We start from the raw sequence: 24422 nt of genomic DNA, 5'->3' as shown, positions 1-24422 counted from the left end.
CAACAGCATCCATGCGGTACCCATGACAAAAAGATAGTTACATATTTTTTTTAAATTAAATAATGGGACACGTGTTACAACTAATAAATGATTTAAACCATCAGAAGTTATCAATAAAATATCGATAAGTATATCCAATTGACAATATATCAATTATTATTTATTTACATTTGAAAAGAGCAGGGCCTTATTTTGATACTGTTGCATTATCAATTGTTATGTTTTGTAAGTTTGCATATACTGTAGGTATGTTTACTTCCCCCTCCTGGATTGTAATTGTATTTCATTGGAATATACCTTTATTTCATTTAATCAGTTTGGTAATGATTAAGAGATAAAATAGGTTATACTGTGCTTCTATATAGCCCAAATAAAGATTGCACAAATGATATGTGTGCGCTGCATTTTCCACAACATCACAAAACACAAAGGTTGGAGCATATAATTCATATAATTCAGGAAATTGGTGTCTTTATGGTGATAGCCCGTAGTACACGCCAAATCTGTTGTTTACAGGAGGAGTAGACGGTACAGACAACAAGGGAGTCATATTTAGCTTTAAGATGTATATATATATATTCACTATATATATTAGAGATGTCCGATATCGGCCGATAAATGCTTTAAAATGTAATATCGGAAATTATTGGTATCGTTTTTTTTATTATCGGTATTGTTTATTTTATTTATTTATTATTTTTTTTTTATTAAATCAACATAAAAAACACAAGATACACTTACAATTAGTGCACCAACCCAAAAAACCTTCCTTCCCCATTCACACTCCATCCATCCATCCATTTTCTACCGCTTATTCCCTTTTGGGGTCGCGGGGGGCGCTGGAGCCTATCTCAGCTACAATCGGGCGGAAGGCGGGGTACACCCTGGACAAGTCGCCACCTCATCGCAGGGCCCATTCACACTCATTCACACAAAAGGGTTGTTTTGTTCCGTTAATATTCTGGTTCCTACATTATATATCAATATATATCAATACAGTCTGCAAGGGATACAGTCTGTAAGCACACATGATTGTGCGTGCTGCTGGTCCACTAATAGTACTAACCTTTAACAGTTAATTTTACTCATTTTCATTAATTACTAGTTTCTATGTAACTGTTTTTATATTGTTTTACTTTCTTTTTTATTCAAGAAAATGTTTTTAATTTATTTATCTTAATTTATTAATTAAAAAAAAAAAGGACCTTATCTTCACCATACCTGGTTGTCCAAATTAGGCATAATAATGTGTTAATTCCACGACTGTATATATCGGTATCGGTTGATATCGGTATCGGTAATTAAAGAGTTGGACAATATCGGAATATCGGCAAAAAGCCATTATCGGACATCCCTAGTAATGATGCATTTGCTGGTAACCTCTTAATCTGCAGGGGGTGAGACTACCTCTTTCAAAGACCGGCAACCTACTATTTTATATGGGTCTCCATTTTTATCTTGTTTTTATTATTATATCCGAGTCTGTGTATTTTGTTGTACTGTTTATGTCTAATATTGGTGCTGTCTAACTTTACTTTGTTATGAGCCTTGTTGTATATAAACCATCACATGCAAATGAGCTTTCGGCTACAATCTGACATATTTACATTTTATATGTTCATTAATGTGCTTTGTCCAATGTAGGGTTGCTTGGTATACCGGTACGAGTATAGTATCGCGGTACTAAGGAATCAAAAACTCTGTTTGAAAAGTACCGGTTCGCCATATATATAATTATATATATTTTTTTACAGGCATGACTTTGCGTTGTCATCACGTCGTGACATTGCTGGTTTTACGAGCAGAGGAGCATGTTCAGCAGCGTACACACACGGAGTACTTACAAGCAGACACAGTGTGTAGACAGAAAAGGGAGAATGGACGCATTTTGGTGTAAAAAGTAAAGATAAAGGTGAAGTTATAACACTGAAACGCCCTCAGGAAGAGGTGCTTTAAGACATTGCTAGCTAGGTAGCGGTTAATGTCCATCTGCAATCGTCAGTGTTTTAGCTACTTCTAAATCACTAATCCTAGTCTCCATGGCGACTAATAAAGTACGTTTCTAACACGTAGTATTATCACCGCAGGACGAGGAATAGCTAAACATGCTTCACTACACACCGTAGCTCACCGGCGTCACAATGTAAACAAACACCATGGGTGGATCTACACTTGACATCCACTGTAATGATACCAAGTACAGGAGCGTATCTAATCGATACTACCATGATTACAGCGATAATTTTTATCATCACAAAATCTTTTTTCTGTTTTTTAAAAAAATTCATATTATATTTATAAACTCAGGAAATATGCCCTTGGACACATGAGGACTTTGAATATGACCAATGTATGATCCTGTAACTAGTTGGTATCGGATCCTTACCTAAATTTGTGGTATCATCCAAAACTAATGTAAAGTATCAAAGAAGAGAAGAATAAGTGATTATTACATTTTAACAGAAGTGTAGATAGAACATGGTAAAAGAGAAAGTAAGCAGATATTAACAGTAAATGAACAAGTAGATTAATAATCCATTTTCTACCATATGTCCTTAATAATGTTGACAAAATAATAGGTAGATAAATGACACAATATGTTACTGCATATGTCAGCAGACTAATTAGGAGCCTTTGTTTGTTTACTTACTACTAAAACACAAGTTCTTTAGTATGATCACTATCTTATTTAAGGACAAACTTGTTCTTCCATTGTAATAAGAAACAGATGTTTAATGTACCCCAAATAATTTTTGTGATCCCCTTTATTTAGAAAAGTATCGAAATACATTTTGGTATCGAGACAACTGTAGTCCAATGTAACACAAATATAAACTATAAAACAAATGGTGACTTCCTATCAGGTGTATTATTACTGTATATTATATTATGAATACGCTTATTGGCGTGGAATAGGCAAAAGTTGAAAACAATTGATTTTTTTTTTTTGTATACATTTTTTAATATTTCTGTGCAGGAGCAAATGTGTCACAGACCGGTACCGGTCCCAAGACCGGTGATTGGGGGCCACTGACAAAGTGAAAAGTTGTAGACATCAGACGTTTAAGAATAATTTGTAATATGACTAAAATGGTAATGAAAATAGAAGCATTTATTGTAGCTTGGAAGCTGCGTGCACACTAGCTTGTATTGAAATAATAGTGAGCAACAAAGGTCCGTACAAATGTTTTTCTTTGCATCTTTGTTGGATTTTTTTGGCAACACTTTTTTCAAAAGCAGTTAGCAGCGTTGGTCTTTGTTCTCAAAATCAAAGTGGTGTTCTATGGTTTCGATGCTTGATTGTTAACATATTTTAATATTCGTGTAATATTTAAATATTCAAAAAAAAGACATGAGGCAAGGTATTATGTATGGTAGGTTAACTTATTTTTGTACTTGCATGGCTGTAAATAAAATGTCTAAATCCATCCATCCATCCATTTTCTACCGCTTGTCCCTTTTGGGGTCGCGGGGGGTCGCTGGAGCCTAGCTCAGCTGCATTCGGGCGTAAGGCGGGGTACACCCTGAACAAGTCGCCACCTCATCACAGGGCCAACACAGATAGACAGACAACATTCACACTCACATTCACACACTAGGGCCAATTTAGTGTTGCCAATAAATAACTAAATATTACTTTAAAAAAAATGCCTCTACAGTGGTGTTGTCCCGATATCAATATTTTGGTACCGATACCAAAATGTATTTCACAACTTTTCGATACTTTTTTCTAAATAAAGGGGACCACAAACAAATATCATAGGCTTTATTTTAACAAAAAACCTTAGGGTACATTAAACATATGTTTATTATTGCAATTTTGTCCTTAAATAAAATAGTGAACATTCTATACAACTTGTGTTTTAGTAGTAAGTAAGCAAACAAAGACTCTTAATTAGTCTGCTGACATATGCAGTAACATATTGTGTTATTTATCTACCTCATATTTTGTCAACATTATTAAGGACAAGTGGTAGAAAATTTATTCTTAATCTACTTCATTTACTGTTAATATCTGCTTATTTTCTCTTTTAACATGTTCTATCTACACTTCTGTTAAAATGCAATAATCACTTATTCTTCTCTTCTTTGATACTTTACATTAGTTTTGGATGATACCACACATTTGGGTATCAATCCGATACCAAGTAGTTACAGGATCATACATTGGTCATATTCAAAGTCCTCATGTGTCCATGGACATATTTCCTGAGTTTATAAACATAATATAAAAAACGAAAGAAGATTTTGTGTCGCTAAAAAATATCGATGTTCTCATAGTAGTATCGACTAGATACGCTCCTGTACTTGGTATCATTACAGTGGATGTCAAGTGTAGATCCACCCATGGCGTTGGTGTACATTGTGACGCCGGTGAGCTACGGTGTGTGGTGAAGCATGTTTAGCTATTCCTCGTCCTGCAGTGATAATGATACTTGTAAGAAACATACTTTATTAGTCGCCATGGAGGCGAGGATTAGTGATTTAGAAGTAGCTAAAACACTGCAGACTGCTGATGGACATTAGCTGAGGGTGTTTCAGTGTTATAACTTCACCTTTATCTTTACTTTTTACACCCAAATGCGTCCATTCTCCCTTTTCTGTCTACACACTGTGTCTGCTTGTAAGTACTCCGTGTGTGTGCGCTGCCAAACATGCTCCTCTGCTGGTAAAACCAGCAAAGTCACGACGTGATGACGACGGGGGCTCCGGTACTTTTTGGAGGTGGTATAGTACCAAATATGATTCATTAGTATTGCGGTACTATACTAATACCGGTATACTGTACAACCCTACTGTACAGTTAAGCGCTTTATGATGGTGACAATTTTACATATTTTTGCTTTTATGATTTATCTATAACAAACCCGGCTTTCTACCATTGTCCCAGTGGAATAGAATGTTTTCACCTTTCACTGTACTGAGCTAACCTAATGCGGTTAGTTCTACTAAGCATGGCTCAAAGGTAATACTGTACATACATTCTTTATGGTTTATGAGTGTAATTCTGTCCATTGAAGCTCAGTGGAGCTGACTTGTGCTGTGTTTGAAAACATATTCACACAATTTGCTGATAATTCCGAGGCCCACACGTCTGCATCCGATATAGGTCAGCCTTTACATGGTGTGGTTTTATTTAATAAGAGTCAAGCCACTCCCATATTCAAACATGTTATGCTGCAGTAAAATAAGGTGCAGTCCTGGCTTGCTGTTCATCATTGTAATTACACCGTTTCCCTTCACTCTTCATTCAGCCGTCACTAATAGCGGTTACACTATGCTGCTTTTTAATTTATATTATAAATTTAAATGTAACCTGACTCCTTATAAAGCGATCCCGGACTGAATTTATTATCCCCATTAGTCTTCCCAGGACCTCTTCTATTAGGATACAGGATCCTCTCACTTTTAATACGAATTAATTCTATTACTTGTCTTTATGTGACCATATTGTTATCACCATTTATATAATTACACATTGCAGGTTTTATTATCATAAAGCCAACATAGGGATAGGGTTACTCTGTTAACTAGAGATTATCTTTAGTGGCTGGAATTAACGAGCGGCGCTTCCTCATTTGGGTACTCAACTGCAGAGAGTGGCAGGTGTCTATAGAGTTTTTCATAATTTCTCCACAAAGACATTGGGATAATACCATACACCAAAATAGAACGTTGATTTGATTAACAATATAATCTAACAATGACAAATATTACAGTCCTGACCCAAATATAAAACAATTGTGACAGTCAGGATACAAATAAGAAGTGGTAGATTGTAAAAAACAAACAAAAGCAGTGAAGTTGTCACTTTGTATAAATGGTAAATAAAAACAAAATACAATGATTTGCAAATCCTTTTCAACTTATATTCAATTGAATAGACTGCAAAAACAAGATACTTAACATTCGAACTGGAAAACTTTGTTATTTTTTGCATATATTAGCTCATTTGGAATTTGATGCCTGCAACATGTTTCAAAAAAGCTGGCACAAGTGGCAAAAAAAGACTAAAAAAGTTGAGGAATGCTCATCAAACACTTATTTTGAGCATCCCAGAGGTGAGCAGGCTAATTGGGAACAGGTGGGTGCCGTGATTGGGTATAAAAGCAGCTTCCATGAAATGCTCAGTCATTCACAAACAAGGCTGGGGCGAGGGTCACCACTTTGTCAACAAATGGCTGAGCAAATTGTCCAACAGTTTAAGAACAACATTTCTTAACCAGCTATTGCAAGGAATTTAGGGATTTCACCATCTACGCTCCGTAATATCATCAAAAGGTTCAAAAGGACCATTGTATCCATGACAATCCATCCGTCCATCCATCCATCCATAATATCATCAAAAGGTTCAAAAGGACCTTCAATCTCTCAGGCGGTACTGCATCAAAAAGCAACATTAGTGTGTAAAGGATATCACCATATGGGCTCAGGAACACTTCAGAAAACCACTGTCAGTAACTACAGTTTGTCGCTACATCTGTAAGTGCAAGTTAAAACTCTACTATGCGAAGCCAACAGCCAGACATGTCACACTAAGGGTGGCAGTATGAACAACACTAACACCGTCATAAACATGTGCCATATAGTGAAACCACACTAAACAACAATGACAAACACATTTTGGAAGAATATTTGCACCGCAACACAACAAACACTACAGAACAAATTCCCTGAATTTCCTGCAGCACCAACTCTTCCGGGACACTACAATATAAACAAACGCCATTGGTGGATCTACACCTAACATCCACTGTAATAATACCACGTACAATAGCGCATCTTGTCGATACTACTATGATTACATCGATATTTTTTAGCATCACAATCTTCTTTTGTTTTTTTTAAATTGATACTATGTTTATAACTCAGGAAATACGTCCCTGGACACATGAGGACTTTGAATATGACCAATGTATGATCCTGTAACTACTTGGTATCGGATTGATACCCAAATGTGTGGTATCATCCAAAACTAATGTAAAGTATCAAACAGAAGAATACGCGATTATTACATTTTAACAGAAGTGTAGATTGAACATGTTAAAAGAGAAAGTAAGCAGATAAACAGTAAATGAACAAGTAGATTAATAATTCATTTTCTACCATTTGTCCTTAATAATGCTGAAAAAATAATAGAATGATAAATGACACAATATGTTACAAATTAGGAGCCTTTATTTGTTACTTATTACGAAAAGACAAGTTGTCTAGTATGTTCACTATTTTATTTAAGGACTAAATTACAATAACAAACATATTATAAACAAAGTAGTGGGCCTCATCCGTGACAACAACGACATGGACTACAGGGATTAGGTGAAACATCTGGTTGACTGGTGCAGAACCAACAACCTGGTCCTGAACGTCAATAAGAACAAGGAGATCATTGTTGACTTCAGGAAGCACCAGTCCAGCCACGCTCCACTCTTCATCAACGGCACAGCGGTGGAGATAGTAAGCAGCACCAAGTTCCTGGGGGTGCAGATAACTGACAATATAACCTGGTCCCTACACACCGGAGCTCTTGTAAAAAGAGCTCAGCAGCGCATGCACTTTTTGCGTCGGATGAAAAGAGCACAGCTCCCTCCCCCCATTCTCAGCACATTCTACAGAGGCACTATAGAGAGCCTGCTGACCAACAGCATCTTTGTCTGGACTGGAGCCTGCAATGCCTCAGACTGGAAGTCTCTCCAGAGAGTGGTGAGGACGGCGGAAAAGATCATCAGGACTCCTCTTCCTCCTATCCAGGAGATCACAAAAAGCCACTGCCTGACCAGGGCTCAGAAAATCTGGAAAGACTCCTCCCACCCCCACCAAGGACCGTTTTCACTGCTGGACTCTAGAAAGAGGTTCCGCAGCCTCCGAAGCAGAACCTCCAGGTTCTGTAACAGCTTCTTCCCTCAGGCCGTAAGACTCTTGAACACATCATAATTATCCCCTCAACTCCCCCCAAAATGGATTAACTCGCTGGAATAAAAAAGACAATACAACATACATCCATAAACGTGGATGCATATGAAAAAGTGCAATATATTTATCTGTACAGTAATCTAGTTATTTATTTATATATGCACCTTATTGCTTTTTTATTCTGCACTACCACGAGTTGATGTAACACAATTTCGTTCTTATCTGTACTGTAAAGTTCAAATTTGAATGACAATAAAAAGGCAATCTAAGTCCATATTAGGGATGTCCGATAATGGCTTTTTGCCGATATCCGATATTCCGATATTGACCAAACCCTTAATTACCGATACCGATATCAACCGATATATACAGTCGTGGAATTAACACATTATTATGCCTAATTTGGACAACCAGGTTTGGTGAAGAATTAATAAAAAAAGATAAATTAAAAACATTTTCTTGAATAAAAAAGAAAGTAAAACAATATAAAAACAGTTACCGTATTTTTCGGACTATAAGTCGCAGTTTTTTTCATAGTTTGGCCGGGCTCCAGTGCGATTTATATATGTTTTTTTCCTTCTTTATTATGCATTTTCGGCAGGTGCGACTTATACTCCGGTGCGACTTATACTCCGAAAAATACAGTACATAGAAACTAATAATTAATGAAAATGAGTAAAATTAACTGTTAAAGGTTAGTACTATTAGTGGACCAGCAGCACGCACAATCATGTGTGCTTACGGACTGTATCCCTTGCAGACTGTATTGATATATATTGATATATAATGTAGGAACCAGAATATTAATAACAGAAAGAAACAACCCTTTTGTGTGAATGAGTGTAAATGGGGGAGGGAGGTTTTTTGGGTTGGTGCACTAATTGTAAGTGTATCTTGTGTTTTTTATGTTGATTTAATAAAAATAAAAAATAAAAATAAAAAAATAAAAAAACGATACCGATAAAAAAAACGATAGATAATTTCTGATATTACATTCTTAAGCATTTATCGGCCGAAAATATCGGCAGGCCGATATCGGACATCTCTAACAAGAACACATATGTTTTTCTTTTTGATGTATTCTAAGTATTAAATAAATGCGATCAAAAGTCCGCTTTTGTGTGAATGAGTGTCAATGAGTGTAAATGGGGGAGGGAGGTTTTTTTGGGTTGGTGCACTAATTGTAAGTGTATCTTGTGTTTTTTATTTTGATTTAATACAAACAAAAAAAAAAGTTTAAAAAAAACAAAAAAACCCCGATACCAATAATTAAAAAAAGATACCGATAATTTCCGATATTACATTTTAAAGCATTTATCGGACATCTCTAGTCTATATGTTTAATGTACCCTAAGATTTTTTGTTAAAATAAAGCCAATAATGACCTTTATTTAGAAAAGTACCGAAAAGTACCTAAATACTTTTGTTACCGGTACCAAAATATTGGTATCGGGACACCACTAATACACACACACCGAGCACCCACTGGCAGAAATGTAGATCGACGCCTATGTGTGAATGGGTGAATGTGGAAATAGTGTCAAAGCGCTATGAGTACCTTGAAGGTAGAAAATCACTACACAAGTACAACCCATTTACCATTTGGTCCACTGGTGCCACCAAAATCAACCAAAACTGAAAGTTCTTCAAAAAGCCACATATTTCTGTTAATGTAAACATTGTTCATTTTTCTATTATTCCATTTCATGCTACAAATATATTTTTTTGTCCTAAAACTCATCAATAAACAAACTAAAACATTTTTTTTTTCACCAACATGTTTACATCGCCGACAGTGCAGATAACAGACACATTAGGAGATTAGCTGACAATGAAATAATTGAGGGCAGAATGAAGGAATTGCAGAGTCGGAGCCATAATAGCCACAGTTTATCAGAGGATTATGTTATATAAAAAATACAAACTCTGTGGAGTAGAGCTAATCTGTCACACCAGAACGTCCGTGCACAGATTGTTGGTATTTGTATAAAAAAAAAATGCATGCTTGGTTTCTGTATTTACACCTGCTGCTTGTTAAAGGGGAACATTATCACAATTTCAGAAGGGTTAAAACCATTAAAAATCAGTTCCCAGTGGCTTATTTTATTTTTCAAAGTTTTTTTCAAAATTTTACCCATCACGCAATATCCCTAAAAAAAGCTTCAAAGTGCCTGATTTTAACCATCGTTATAAACACCCGTCCATTTTCCTGTGACGTCACACAGTGATGCCAACTCAAACAAACATGGCGCATAGAACAGCAAGCTATAGCGACATTAGCTCGGAATCAGACTCGGATTTCAGCGGTTTAAGCGATTCAACAGATTACGCATGTATTGAAACGGATGGTTGTAGTGTGGAGGCAGGTAGCGAAAACGAAATTGAAGAAGAAACTGAAGCTATTGAGACATATCGGTTTGAACCGTATGCAAGCGAAACCGACGAAAACGACACGACAGCCAGCGACACGGGAGAAAGCGAGGACGAATTTGGCGATCGCCTTCTAACCAACGATTGGTATGTGTTTGTTTGGCATTAAAGGAAACTAACAACTATGAACTAGGTTTACAGCATATGAAATACATTTGGCAACAACATGCACTTTGAGAGTGCAGACAGCCCATTTCAGGCGCGCTAAGAACATATATTTTTCCACGATTTCAGCACTCAGGCTAACCATACCTAAATAGACACAAAATACTGCATTACACAAGACTACCCGAATGTACTCGAATGATTGAAAAAAATAAATGTTTTTAAGCTAAATTATTGGTAAACACAGTTTATGTATAATAATTTACATAAAACCGCGAGTAATGAATAAAGTTTTCATCAATTCATATATTCTGTAGACATACCCTCATCCGCTCTCTTTTCCTGATCTGTCCAGTTTTGGAGTTGATGTCAGCATCTGCTTTGAGTGTCGCAGGATATCCACACATTCTTGCCATCTCTGTCGTAGCATAGCTTTCGTCGGTAAAGTGTGCGGAACAAACGACTGACCATTTCGTCGGCTTTCCCCACACCCTCGTATTTTGAACAAATTGTGTCCAATTTCTTGCCACTTTCGCATCTTTGGGCCACTGGTGCAACTTGAATCCGTCCCTGTTCGTGTTGTTACACCCTCCGACAACACACCGACGAAAGTGAGAAAATGGCGGATTTCTTCCCGATGTGACGTCACAACGCCAAAATTCACCCATTTAGAGTTCGGAAATCGGTTAAAAAAAAAAAGAGGTCTTTTTTCTGCAACATCAAGGTATATATTGACGCTTACATAGGTCTGGTGATAATGTTCCCCTTTAATGAAGCCTTCCCAGAGAGATAAATGCACGACCCTGTGACGCAGACTTGCCCGTCACTCTTTGGCTTACCCAACTAACGGCAAGTGAGTCATACTTTTTCTTTTCCCTGCACCGTCGCGATATTTCTGATTGAAATGATAACAGCTGTTAGAGACGGCAAGTTCACCTAATGCACCTGCAGACAAATGCACTGGTTTTTTTCTTTGGAAAAAGCCATAAAAGTGATGGCTGCGGCCACTACGGCCGAGGAGCTGTCAGAGGCGGAATCAATCTCGGAACTAAAGAGGATGGTTTGCACTGATGTCTTGGCGGCAAACACTCCTGAAGGAAAGGCCATATCACATCATAACTACTCGAGTATTCTTTGTTATTCGCCACAAACCTCTGCAGACGCAACTTTATCCTCACTGGCCTTCTCACTTTCCTCCTCGCTTACTACTTTTTTATTCAGCCCCTCTCGTCATCCTCCTCCTCCTCCAGGCTCTAGATGTGCCCGTGCTCCACACCGCATGAGAGATAGCTACCGAAGAAGCTCCGAGGGTAAATAGGCACCAGGGCAAAAAGGCAGCAGCAGAAGCGTAGGGGAGGTGTGTGGGGAGATCTTCAGAGGAAACTCCCGGACAAGGAATCAGCGAGCAAATGGGCCCTGCACAGAGTGCGTTGAATCATTTAAGAGCTAAACAACAGCTGAGAAAATCCCTTCATGTACAAACCTCAAAACCAGTGAAATTGTCACGTTGTGTAAATGATAAATAAAAACAGAATACGATGATTTGTAAATCCTTTTTAATTTACAAACCCCGTTTCCATATGAGTTGGAAAAATTGTGTTCGATGTAAATACATACGGAATACAATGACTTGCAAATCATTTTCAACCCATATTCAGTTGAATATGCTACAAAGACAACATATTTGATGTTCAAACTCATAAACATTTTTTTTTTTTGCAAATAATCATTAACTTTAGAATTTGATGCCAGCAACACGTGACAAAGAAGTTGGGAAAGATGGCAAAAAATACTGATAAAGTTGAGGAATGCTCATCAAACACTTATTTGGAACATCCCACAGGTGAACAGGCTAATTGGGAACAGGTGGGTGCCATGATTGGGTATAAAAGTAGATTCCATGAAAGGCTCAGTCATTCACAAACAAGGATGGGGCGAGGGTCACCACTTTGTCAACAAATGCGTGAGCAAATTGTTGAACAGTTTAAGAAAAACCTTTCTCAACCAGCTATTGCAAGGGATTTTGAGATTTCACCATCTACGGTCCGTAATGTCATCAAAGGGTTCAGAGAATCTGGAGAAATCACTGCACGTAAGCAGCTAAGCCCGTGACCTTCGATCCCTCAGGCTGTACTGCATCAACAAGCGACATCAGTGTGTAAAGGATATCACCACATGGACTCAGGAACACTTCAGAAACCCACTGTCAGTAACTACAGTTGGTCGCTACATCTGTAAGTGCAAGTTAAAACTCTCCTATGCGAGGCGAAAACCGTTTATCAACAACACCCAGAAACGCTGTCGGCTTCGCTGGGCCTCAGCTCATCTAAGATGGACTGACACAAAGTGGAAAAGTGTTCTGTGGTTTGACGAGTCCACATTTCAAATTGTTTTTGGAAACTGTGGACATCATGTCCTCCGGACCAAAGAGGAAAAGAACCATCCGGATTGTTATAGGCGCATCCAAGCAACGTTACCATGTCTCCCATTGAAAATGTGTGGCGCATTATGAAGCCTAAAATACCACAACGGAGACCCCCGGACTGTTGAACAACTTAAGCTGTACATCAAGCAAGAATGGGAAATAATTCCACCTGAGAAGCTTAAACAATGTGTCTCCTCAGTTCCCAAATGTTTACTGAGTGTTGTTAAAAGGAAAGGCAATGTAACACAGTGGTGAACATGCCCTTTCCCAACTACTTTGGCACGTGTTGCAGCCATGAAATTCTAAGTTAATGATTATTTGCAAAAAAAAAGTTTATGAGTTCGAACATCAAATATGTTGTCTTTGTAGTGCATTCAACTGAATATGGGTTGAAAATGATTTGCAAATCATTGTATTCCGTTTATATTTACATCTAACACAATTTCCCAACTCATATGAAACGGGGTTTGTAAATTCAATTGAATAGACTCCAAAGACAAGATATTTAACGTTCGAACTGGAAAACGTTACTTTTTGCAAATATTAGCTCATTTGGAATATGACGCCTGCAATATGTTTCAAAAAAGCTGGCACGAGTGGCAAAAAAGACTGAGCAAGTCGAAGAATGCCTATCAAACACTTATTTGGAACACCCCCACAGGTCCATCCATCCATATATTTTCAGTCACTTTGTCCAGCTCCTCCCGGGGGATCCCGAGGCGTTCCCAGGCCAGCCGGGAGACATAGTCTTCCCAACGTCCTTCCTGCTGGCCCCACTGTGGACTGGACTCTTACTATTATGTTGGATCCACTATGGACTGGACTCTCACAATATTATGTCAGACCTCCTCGACATCCATTGCATTCGGTCTCCCCTAGAGGAGGGAGGGGGTGGGGGGGTAAGGGGGGGTTACCCACATATGCGGTCCTCTCCAAGGTTTCTCATAGTCATTCACATCGACGTCCCACTGGGGTGAGTTTTTCCTTGCCCTTATGTGGGCTCTGTACCGAGGATGTCGTTGTGGCTTGTGCAGCCCTTTGAGACACTTGTGATTTAGGGCTATATAAATAAACATTAATTGATTGATTGATTGATTGAACGTGTCCTGGGTCTTCCCCTTGGCCTCCTGCCGGTCGGACGTGCCTGAAACACCTCCCTAGGGAGGCGTTCAGGTGGCATCCTGACCAGATGCCCGAACCACCTAATCTGGCTCCTCTCCATGTGGAGGAGCAACGGCTTTACTTTGAGCTCCTCCCGGATGGCAGAGCTTCTCACCCTATCTCTAAGGGAAAGACCCGCCACCCGGCGGAGGAAACTAATTTCTGCCGCTTGTACCCGTGATTTTGTCCTTTCGGTCATAACCCAAAGCTCATGACCATAGGCGAGGATGGGAACGTAGATCGACCGGTAAATTGAGAGCTTTGCCTTCCGGCTCAGCTCCTTCTTCACCACAACGGATCGATACAGTGTCCGCATTACTGAAGACGCCGCACCGATCCGCCTGTCGATCTCACGATCCACTCTTCCCTCACTCGTGAACAAGACTCCGAGGTACTTGAACTCCTCCACTTGGGGCAAGATCTCCACCCTTTCCCGGGCGAGAACCATGGACTCGGACTTGGAGGTGCTGATTCTCATCCCAGTGGCTTCACACTCGGCTGCGAACCGATCCAATGAGAGCTGAAGATCCTGGCCAGTTGAAGCCATCAGGACCACATCATCTGCAAAAAGCAGAGACCTAATCCTGACCTAATCCCACAGGTGAACGGGCTAATTGGGAACAGGTGGGTGCCGTGATTGGGTATAAAAGCAGCTTCCATGAAATGCTCAGTCATTCACAAACAAGGATGGGGCGAGGGTCACCACTTTGTGAACAAATGCGTGAGCAAATTGTCAAACAGTTTAAGAACAACATTTCTCAACGAGCTATTTCAAGGAATTTAGGTTTTTCACCATCTACGGTACGTAATATCATCAAAAGGTTCAGAGAATCTGGAAAAATCACTTCACGTAAGCGGCAAGGCTGACAACCAACATTGAATGCCCGTTACCTTCGATCCCTCAGGCGGTACTGCATCAAAAAGCGACATCAGTGTGTAAAGGATATCACCACATGGGCTTAGAAACAATTCAGAAAACCACTGTCAATAACTACTGTCAGGTAGTGGTGGTGACGAAGCCCAAGATGATTTAATGTCCAAAATGCAGAAAAAAACACAGGCCAGGAACAGGCAATCTGGGAACAGTGAACAGGAACCAGCAAAGAGGAAACGAGGAACTCTGACACAGCAAGCTGCAAACAGCTATCAGCATCCAGGTTACGGCAAACAGTCCACCGCATACAACTAGTAATACTCCAGCACTGACTGGAGGGAGAGGCAGGTATAAATAGGAGCCTGATTGGTAATTGCCACCAGGTGTGCCAGACTGCCAATCAGGTACAGGTGAGGGAAACAAGCGCTCAGGGAGACATGCAGGAAAAAGAACCAAAATAAGAGCGCTGACAGGAAATAAAAAAAAAACACAGACAAAAAAACAAAACATGACCAAACTGTCAGTGAGAAGCCTGACAACTACAGTTCATTGCTACATATGTAAGGTAAAACTCTACTGTGCCAAGCCCAAGCCATTTATCAACAACACCCAGAAACACTGCCCGAGCTCATCTATGATGGACTGATGCAAAGTGGAAGCAGTCTTCTGTGGTCTGACGAGTCCACATTTCAAATTGTTTTTGGAAACTATGGACGTTGTGTCCTCCGTACCAAAGAGGAAAATAACCATCCGGATTGTTATAGGCGCAAAGTTGAAAAGCCAGCATCTGTGATGGTATGGGGGTGTTTTAGTGGCCATGGCATGGGTAACTTACACATCTGTGAAGGCACCATTAATGTTGAAAGGTACATACAGGTTTTGGAGCAACATATGTTGCCATCCAAGCAACGTTATCATGGACGCCCCTGCTTATTTCAGCAAGACAATGCCAAGCCACGGGTTACAACAGCGTGGCTTCATAGTAAAAGAGTGCGGGTACTAGACTGGCCTGCTTGTAGTCCAGACCTGCCTCCCATTGAAAATGTGTGGTGCATTATGAAGCCTAAAATACCACAACGGAGACCCCCGGACTGTTGAACAACTTAAACTGTACATCAAGCAAGAATGGGAAATGTGTCTCCTCAGTTCCCAAACGTTAACTGAGTGTTGTTAAAAGGAGTTAAAAGGAAAGGCCATGTAACACAGTGGTAAAAATACCCCTGTGACAACTTTGTTGCAATGTGTTGCTGCCATTAAATTCCAAGTTAATGATTATTTGCAAAAAAACCAACAAAGTTTCCAAGTTCGGACATTAAATATTTTGTCCTTGCAGTCTATTCAATTGAATATAAATTGAACATGATTTGCAAATCATTGTATTCTGTTTTTTTTTAATACAAATTTACTACCAACTTCACTGCTTTTGGGTTTTGTAACTGTAACAGTCGGTAACGTAATCAAGCACATTGGATTTTGTACCATGATTCACGTTCAACGTCATTTGCTGCTCATCTGTAACCACGCTGGCTATGTGGCCATAAGAGGCTATGTGGAGGTACGAGGCAAAAACTGCACAAAGCTGCCTTCATTTTATGTAAACATGCTGCAATTTTAATGGACACTAACATCCTTGGCAACCCCCATGCGAGGAAACGACGTGCTGGAGGATGTGGGAGGCTTTCAGACCATTTTGCTCCTTTGAATCCATCAATTTCCACACTGCCTCTCCAAGCCTACCACTCTCCCTGCCCAGCCACCCATCTTCTTCTAACTAAGGTCTACTCGTGCATGTTATCACTGAGCTAGCAACATTAGGAGGCTACGCAGGAATTATTTGGCCCAAAAATGCTCCCCTGGTGAGACCCCATTCCCCACATCTCTATTTTTACAGTTGCTAAATTAGCTTCCTCCTCTCTTGCAGTGTAATATCACTCACTCCCTGCATCCGTTTATGTGCACTAAAATTCCTTTCCTCTCCGCTCCTTTCCCCAGCAAGGCTTCAAACAGGTGTGACAGGTTTCGATTTCTCACACAATCAAGTCGCCGCTTCCCCTCCAGCAGGAGCAAAATGCTACAACAAACTCCATAAATCTGTGCCGAGGCCACGGTGGGCTACATTCCATGTTTGCTGGAACAGTTCTGCCCCTCAAAAAAAAAAAAAAAGCACCCAAGACTATAAAAGATGGAGTGAGTCATGAAAGCAGCATAGTGTGAATGCACAAGCACTCAAGATGGTTCACTAATGCAGTGGTCCCCAACCTTTTTGTAGCTGCGGACCGGTCAACGCTTGAAAATTTGTCCCACGGACCGGGGGGTGGGGGGGGGAGGAGATATTTTTTTTATTTATTTTTTTTAATTTTTTTCATAAATATAATTATGTGTGCTTACGGACTGTATCCCTGCAGACTGTATTGATCTATATTGACATATAATGTATATATTGTGTTTTTTTGTTGATTTAATTAAAAATAATAATTAAAAAAAAAAAAAAAAAAAAAAAAAAAAAATATATATATATATATATATATATATATATATATATATATATATATATATATATATATATTTTTTTTTTTTATTATTATTAATTATTAGGAAAAAAAAAAAAAAATATATATATATATATATTTTTTTTTTTTTCTTGTGCGGCCCGGTGTAACTGGTGGTCTTTTCCTCTGCGTTGTGTGGCTTTTATGGAACACGACCCACTCCATGGATTGCTCAGCTGCACTTTACTGATAATACACAGAATACAATTGTTGTCAATAACTTTTTGCCATCGTCGAGTCCCTCTCCCGTTATCGAAGACAAAAAGGGCAGTTGGAAGGCGTGTCCAACGCATATAAAAAGACAGGTGTCACAGTAATTATTGCAGGAGGAGGGACAACGAGACAATGGTTCCACATTGACAAATCATCGAACAATATTCAGGTACCGTATTTTTCGGACTATAAGTCGCATTTTTTTTATAGTTTTATAGTGCGATTTATATATGTTTTTTTCCTCCTTTATTATTCATTTTCGGCAGGTGCGACTTATACTCCGGTGCGACTTATACTCCGAAAAATACGGTATTTACATGTAACTTACACATTTTGTGTAATTATAACAATAATAAAACATTATGAAATACATTATTTAAAGACCAATCGGTCCGCGGACCGGTACCGGGCCTCTGACTGGTGGTTGGGGACCACTGCACTAATGCACTCACTATTTGGTTTAATAGTTGAACCCTGAAAGATCACAGGACCCACAGAATGACCCATTATCTAAATAAATCTTCAAAAGAGATTTGAAGACATTCAGAATTTTTAACATGAATCAGCGTCAAGTGGTCCACAATCCCATTCTTTATAGCAGAGGCTTGGGCAATTATTTTGACTCGAGGGGCCAAATTTAGAGAAAAAAATGTGCCTGGTGGCCGGTATATCTATTTTTAGGAACACTTATTACTGTTGCACGATTGCACCAAGAAAAATTCCTAGTTTGTGAACCCGTTCTCAAACAATGACAATAAAAACTATTCTGATTCTGATTCTGACTCTAATACAAAAACTCACAATAATGTCTGATTGAATGCTAAAAACGTTATGACAGACCGCCTTAAAAAAGGGAATGTAATTTGACATTTTTTTTACTGAATGAGACACCCAGAATGTACATGAAAATAAAGAATGTGGGATTTACAATATTAACTATGATAGACTGACCATGCGTCCTCTTTTCCCCGGACATGTCCTCTTTTGCGGGGCTGTCCGGGCGAAGTTTCTTAAATGCCTCAAATGTCCGGCATTTTGAGTTAGAGTTGCGTGTAATTTCAATGTAACTTGAGCTGAAATACAGGACTCTCTGAAAAATTGTGGTGTGGCTGTTTCAAGATGCACAATAAGGAGGCACTTGAAGAAAAATTGGCTGCATGGTCGAGTCGCCAGAAGAAAGACATTTCTGCGCAAATGTCACAAAGTATCCCGCTTACATTACGCCAAACAGCACAGAGACAAGCCTCAAGACTTCTGGAACAAAGTAATTTGGAGTGATGGTTTTCTTCTGGCGACTCGACCATGCAGCCCATTTTTCTTCAAGTGCCTCCTTATTGTGCATCTTGAAACAGCCACACCACAATTTTTCAGATAGTCCTGTATTTCAGCTGAAGTTATTTGTGGATTTTTCTTTGCATCTCAAACCATTTTCCTGGCAGTTGTGGCTGAAATCTTTGCTGGTCTACCTGAATCCCTCATTTTCCACTTCTTAATCAGTGTTTGAACACTGCTGATTGGCATTCCCAATTCCTTGGATAACTTTTTATACCCCTTTCCTGTTTTATGCAGTTCAATTACCTTTTCTCGTAGATCCTTTGACAATTATTTTGCCTTCCCCATGACTCAGAATCCAGAAACATCTGTGCAGCACCGGATGAAAGATGCAATGGTCTGTCAGAATCCCAGAAACTCACTGACCTTTTATACCTTTTATATCCTCTTTGTACCGGAGGACACAACGTCCACAGAAGGCTTTTCCACTTTGCATAAGTCCATCTTAGACGAGCTCGGGCCCAGCAAAGCCGGCGGCGTTTCTGGGTGTTGTTGATAAATGGCTTTCGCTTTGCATAGTAGAGTTTTAACTTGCACTTACAGATGTAGCGACCAGCTGTAGTTACTGACAGTCGTTTTTTGAAGTGTTCCTGAGCCCATGTGGTGATATCCTTTAAACACTGATGTCGCTTTTTGATGCGGTACCGCCTGAGGGATCAAAGGTCCAAAATATCATCGCCTACGTGCAGTGATTTTTCCAGATTCTCTGAACCTTTTGATGATATTACAGAGCGTAGATGGTGAAATCCCTAAATTCCTTGCAAAAGCTGGTTGAGAAATGTTGTTCTTAAACAATTTGCTCACGCATTTGTTGACAAAGTGGTGACCCTCGCCCCATCCTTGTTTGTGAATGACTGAGCATTTCATGGAAGCTGCTTTTATACCCAATCATGGCACCCACCTGTTCCCAATTAGCCTGTTCACCTGTGGGATGTTCCAAATAAGTGTCTGATGAGCATTCCTCAACTTTCTCAGTCTTTTTTGCCGCCTGTGCCAGCTTTTTTGAAACATGTTGCAGGCATCAAATTCCAAATGAGCTAATATTTGCAAAAAATAACGTTTTCCAGTTTAAATGTTAAATATCTAGACTTTGCAGTCTATTCAATTGGATATAAGTATAAAAGGATTTGCAAATCATAGTATTCTGTTTTTATTTACCATTTACACAACGTGACAACTTCACTGGTTTTGGGTTTTGTACTTAAAAAGGCTTTTTTACAGTTTTCTTCATCTTGTTTCTGTTTTAATTCATGACACTCTCTCTTTTATGACTACCATTTGGTGACATAAAAGTTGGAGATGAAGAGCCCCGCTTTACTATTAAACTACGGTGACAGAGAGGGAGAAAACGGACAACAGGCTGCTTTTTCATCCCGTCGTCTTCCCTGTTGAATTATTTTCACAGACTACAATGCCTCTCGCACAACCTAACAGCTCATGTGGGGGAAACACGGAAAAACAAACACGGTGCAGTGAGGCGGAGTACTTGCTTCTTCATGTATCCTGAGATTACACAAGATCTCACAACAGAGAGGAAAGCATGAAACACATTGCCTCGCACACTCAGTTATAAAAATAACTTTGGTCTTTGTCACGGATATGTTTGCGCGCCTGTTCTTTGGAGATTTAAAACTGGAAATGACAGCGAGTGGTCCCCACACACACACTTTCTAAGGTAGAATGCAGAAGAAAGTATCAAAATACGTCCGTATAGATATGGCCACTTTGTTTGTTCCCATGATCATTTTGAGCAAACACAGCAGGGACAAACACGACAAGTGTGAACGCACCCTTTGAAAGAAGATGTGAGAAAGTCAAATACTTAAACCAAAAAGAAAGTTCCTTTTTATGGGAAATACCAAATGTGCTGCTTGAATTCTAAGGGCTTGATTGGCATGTTCAGTTTCAGTTCATGTGGAACATGCATACGATACAATGTAATGCATCACACAATTCCAGTTGTTTCATTAAAGCACATCCAAAAAGGAGCAGGAAGAAGCAGAGCTTATTTAATCCTACCCCTTTTTCATACCAAAGCAATTTTATCCCATTTTGTTGTTCTCTGTAACAGAACAGTGAATACATAAATAATATACCATAATAAGGAAACAAATATTAAATACTAAAGTATTGAAATATTAAAGATGTTCATCTTAATTCTTGTTGTGTGTACTTTGTGAACACTTGTAGTTTGAACAGTCTCTTGAAGGCCTACTGAAACCCACTACTACCGACCACACAGTCTGATAGTTTATATATCAATGATGAAATCTTAACATTGCAACACATGCCAATACGGCCGGGTTAGCTTACTAAAGTGCAATTTTAAATTTTGCACGAAATATCCTGCTGAAAACGTCTCGGTATGATGACGTCACAGATTGCAGAGGACATTTTGGGACAGCATGGTGGCCAGCTATTAAGTATTCTGTTTTCATCGCAAAATTCCACAGTATTCTGGACATCTGTGTTGGTGAATCATTTGCAATTTGTTCAATGAACAATGGAGACAGCAAAGAAGAAAGCTGTAGGTGGGAAGCGGTGTATTGCGGGCGGCTGCAGCAACACAAACACAGCCGGTGTTTCATTGTTTACATTCCCGGAAGATGACAGTCAAGCTTTACCATTGGCCTGTGGAGAACTGGGACAACAGAGACTCTTACCAGGACGACTTTGAGTTGGATACGCAGACGCGGTACCGTGAGTACGCATGCAGCTGCGGCTTCCAAACATTTGATCGCTTGCCCGTACGTGCGTGCCGCTATGTGCATGTCACGTACGTAACTTTGGGGACTTTGGGGAAATATATGTGCTGTATGAACTTTGGGGAGGTGAACGGTACTTTGGGCTGTGGGATTGAGTGTGTTGTGCAGGTGTTTGAGTTGTATTGGCGGGTTATATGGACGGGAGGGGGGAGGTGTTTGTTATGCGGGATTAATTTGTGGAATATTAAATATAAGCCTTGTTGTGTTGTGGCTAATAGAGTATATATATGTCTTGTGTTTATTTACTGTTTTAGTCATTCCCAGCTAAATATCAGGTCCCACCCGCCTCTCACAGCATCTTCCCTATCTGAATCGCTCCCACTGCCCTCTAGTCCTTCACTCTCACTTTCCTCGTCCACAAATCTTTCATCCTCGCTCAAATTAATGGGGAAATCGTCACTTTCTCGGTCCGAATCGCTCTCGCTGCTGGTGGCCATGATTGTAAACAATGTGCAGATGTGAGGAGCTCCACAAGCTGTGACGTCACGCTACTCGTCTGCTACTTCCGGTACTGACAAGGCTTTTTTATCAGCGACCAAAAGTTGCGAACTTTATGGTAAAAGTTCTCTACTAAATCCTTTCAGCAAAAATATGGCAATATCGCGAAATGATCAAGTATGACACATAGAATGGACCTGCTATCCCCGTTTGAATAAGAAAATCGCATTTCAGTAGGCTTTTAAACTGAATTATATTGCTGCTCTGTTGGATTTATTTACTTAATCCATTCCATCATTTAATTCCACATACTGATATGCTAAAGGTTTTACGTGTTGTACGTGCATACAAATTTTATAAATTAGATTTTCCTTTAAGGTTATATTTCTCCTCTTTTGTTGAGAAGAATTGTTGTACATGCTTGGCTAGCAGGTTATAGTTTGCTCTGTACATCATTTTAGCGGTTTGCAAATGCAGCAAATCGTGAATTTCAATATTTTTGATTCAATAAATAGAGTGTTTGTATGTTCTCTATATCCAACATTATGTATTATTCTAACTGATCTTTTTTGTAACACAGTTAGTGAATGAAGCGCACATTTATAGTTGTTTCCCCATATTTCTGCATAATAACTCAGATATGGTAACATAGAATAGAATAGAGTGGACTTTGTCATTATATTTGCATACAACCGGCTTAAGGACTCCGATTTAAGGTGCGGTAGTGGAAAAAAATAATGGAATAAAAATAAATCACACAAGTTGTAATACAGAGACACAAATAAGAATTGAGATTAGGAATAAGAATTGAGGTTAGGAATAAGAATTGAGATACAAAATAAGAATTGAAAATTGGGTCAACTATGTCACGCCCCATAAACCTGACTTTAAATTTTCGAATTAGTGGATGTATTGCAAAAAAAAAATAAAAAAAAATGGATTACTCCCTATAAGTGTGTGTGTGTGTATGTATGTATATGTATGTATATATTTATATATATGTATGTGTGGGTATATATATATATATGTGTGTGTGTGTATCTGTTTATGTTTTATTTTATTTCTGATTACTATTATTATTAATATATTATTATTTTTTTTCCTTTTTTTTTTCTTTGTTTATTTAATTGATGTATTTGTAGATATTTGTTTTTTTTGTTCCTTTCTTTTTGGGGGTGGGGGTGGTATGGGTAGGATATAAACAAAAATATTTTGACATTTAGGGCAGACAGTTATATGATTTATGTGAATATGATGTAATGGATAGGAATGTCTGAAGCTGGATGTCAATTAAAAAAAATAAAATAAAAAAATAAAATAAGAATTGAACATTTGAATTGATTTTTGGTCTAGAACATGTTTTGCTTTATTCATTATTGACGTGTTTCTTGCTATGTTGTATATTTTTTACATGAGATTTCCAATTAATTTTATCATCTATTATTACACCCAAACGTGTTTTCTTTTACCCTTTCAATATCTACTCCGTCTAGTTGTATTCGTGTTTGACTTTCTCTTCCACTGTCCCCAAATAGCATTATTTAGTCTTACTGAGATTCAAAGATAGTCTGTTTTTGTCAAACCATCTTTTTAATTTGTTCATTTTTCATTGTTACCATTTGTGTTCGCTTCTGTGTGTTCCCTCCTGAACAAAACACAGTTGTATCATCTGCAAATAATACTAACTTTAAATCCTTTGTAACTTGACAAATGTCGTTTGTATAGAGATTGAACAATGTTGGTCCCAGTATTGACCCCTGGGGTACGCCACAACAATATTTTCAGCTCTGAAGAAGTGTGTTCGCCTATCTTCACATATTGTTTCACTCATTAATAAGCAAAATAGTACTGATTTCATTTTGTATCAGATAAATGAACACATTGAACTGTTGCAAGATACTTACATGTGGTGGCGGCTCATCTTCAGAAATGTTTGGGGCGGAGCCGCCCAGGTACTTCCTGGTTTTGTGAGGTTGATGATGTCATCGCAGACCACACCAGACCATACCAACTCACAGGGGGTGGTTAGTTTTCTAGTTAGATTAATCTGAGGTTCGGTTCAGAGAGATATGAGGTGTTAGATAGCAATATTATCTCTGGGTTGCTTTATTTTAACACTGTGACGACACGCTGAGTGTAGACATTTAAGATTGTGTTGGTAAGCAAGCATGTGGGCAACAGTGGCGCATGCCAGGTGGTATGGAAGGCCATTTTGT

General features: G+C 38.9%; 1 protein-coding gene across 4 annotated transcripts in view; it reads right to left on the bottom strand.

The window, feature by feature from the left end:
* Positions 1-24422, bottom strand: part of schip1 (schwannomin interacting protein 1) — a 797934-nt gene that overhangs the window by 192788 nt on the left and 580724 nt on the right. The window contains exon 1 of one of the 4 annotated variants that reach the window (XM_061973024.1): positions 24111-24126. The exons of the other annotated variants lie outside the window; for them this stretch is intronic. The gene's annotated coding sequence lies outside the window, so the exon portion shown is untranslated. Of the gene's footprint in view, positions 1-24110; positions 24127-24422 lie in introns of those variants that run through there. 4 annotated transcript variants of the gene reach the window in all.

This window comes from Nerophis lumbriciformis, linkage group LG17, assembly GCF_033978685.3.
Source record: "Nerophis lumbriciformis linkage group LG17, RoL_Nlum_v2.1, whole genome shotgun sequence".
NCBI lineage: Eukaryota > Metazoa > Chordata > Actinopteri > Syngnathiformes > Syngnathidae > Nerophis > Nerophis lumbriciformis.
This window is presented reverse-complemented; position numbering and strand designations above follow the sequence as displayed.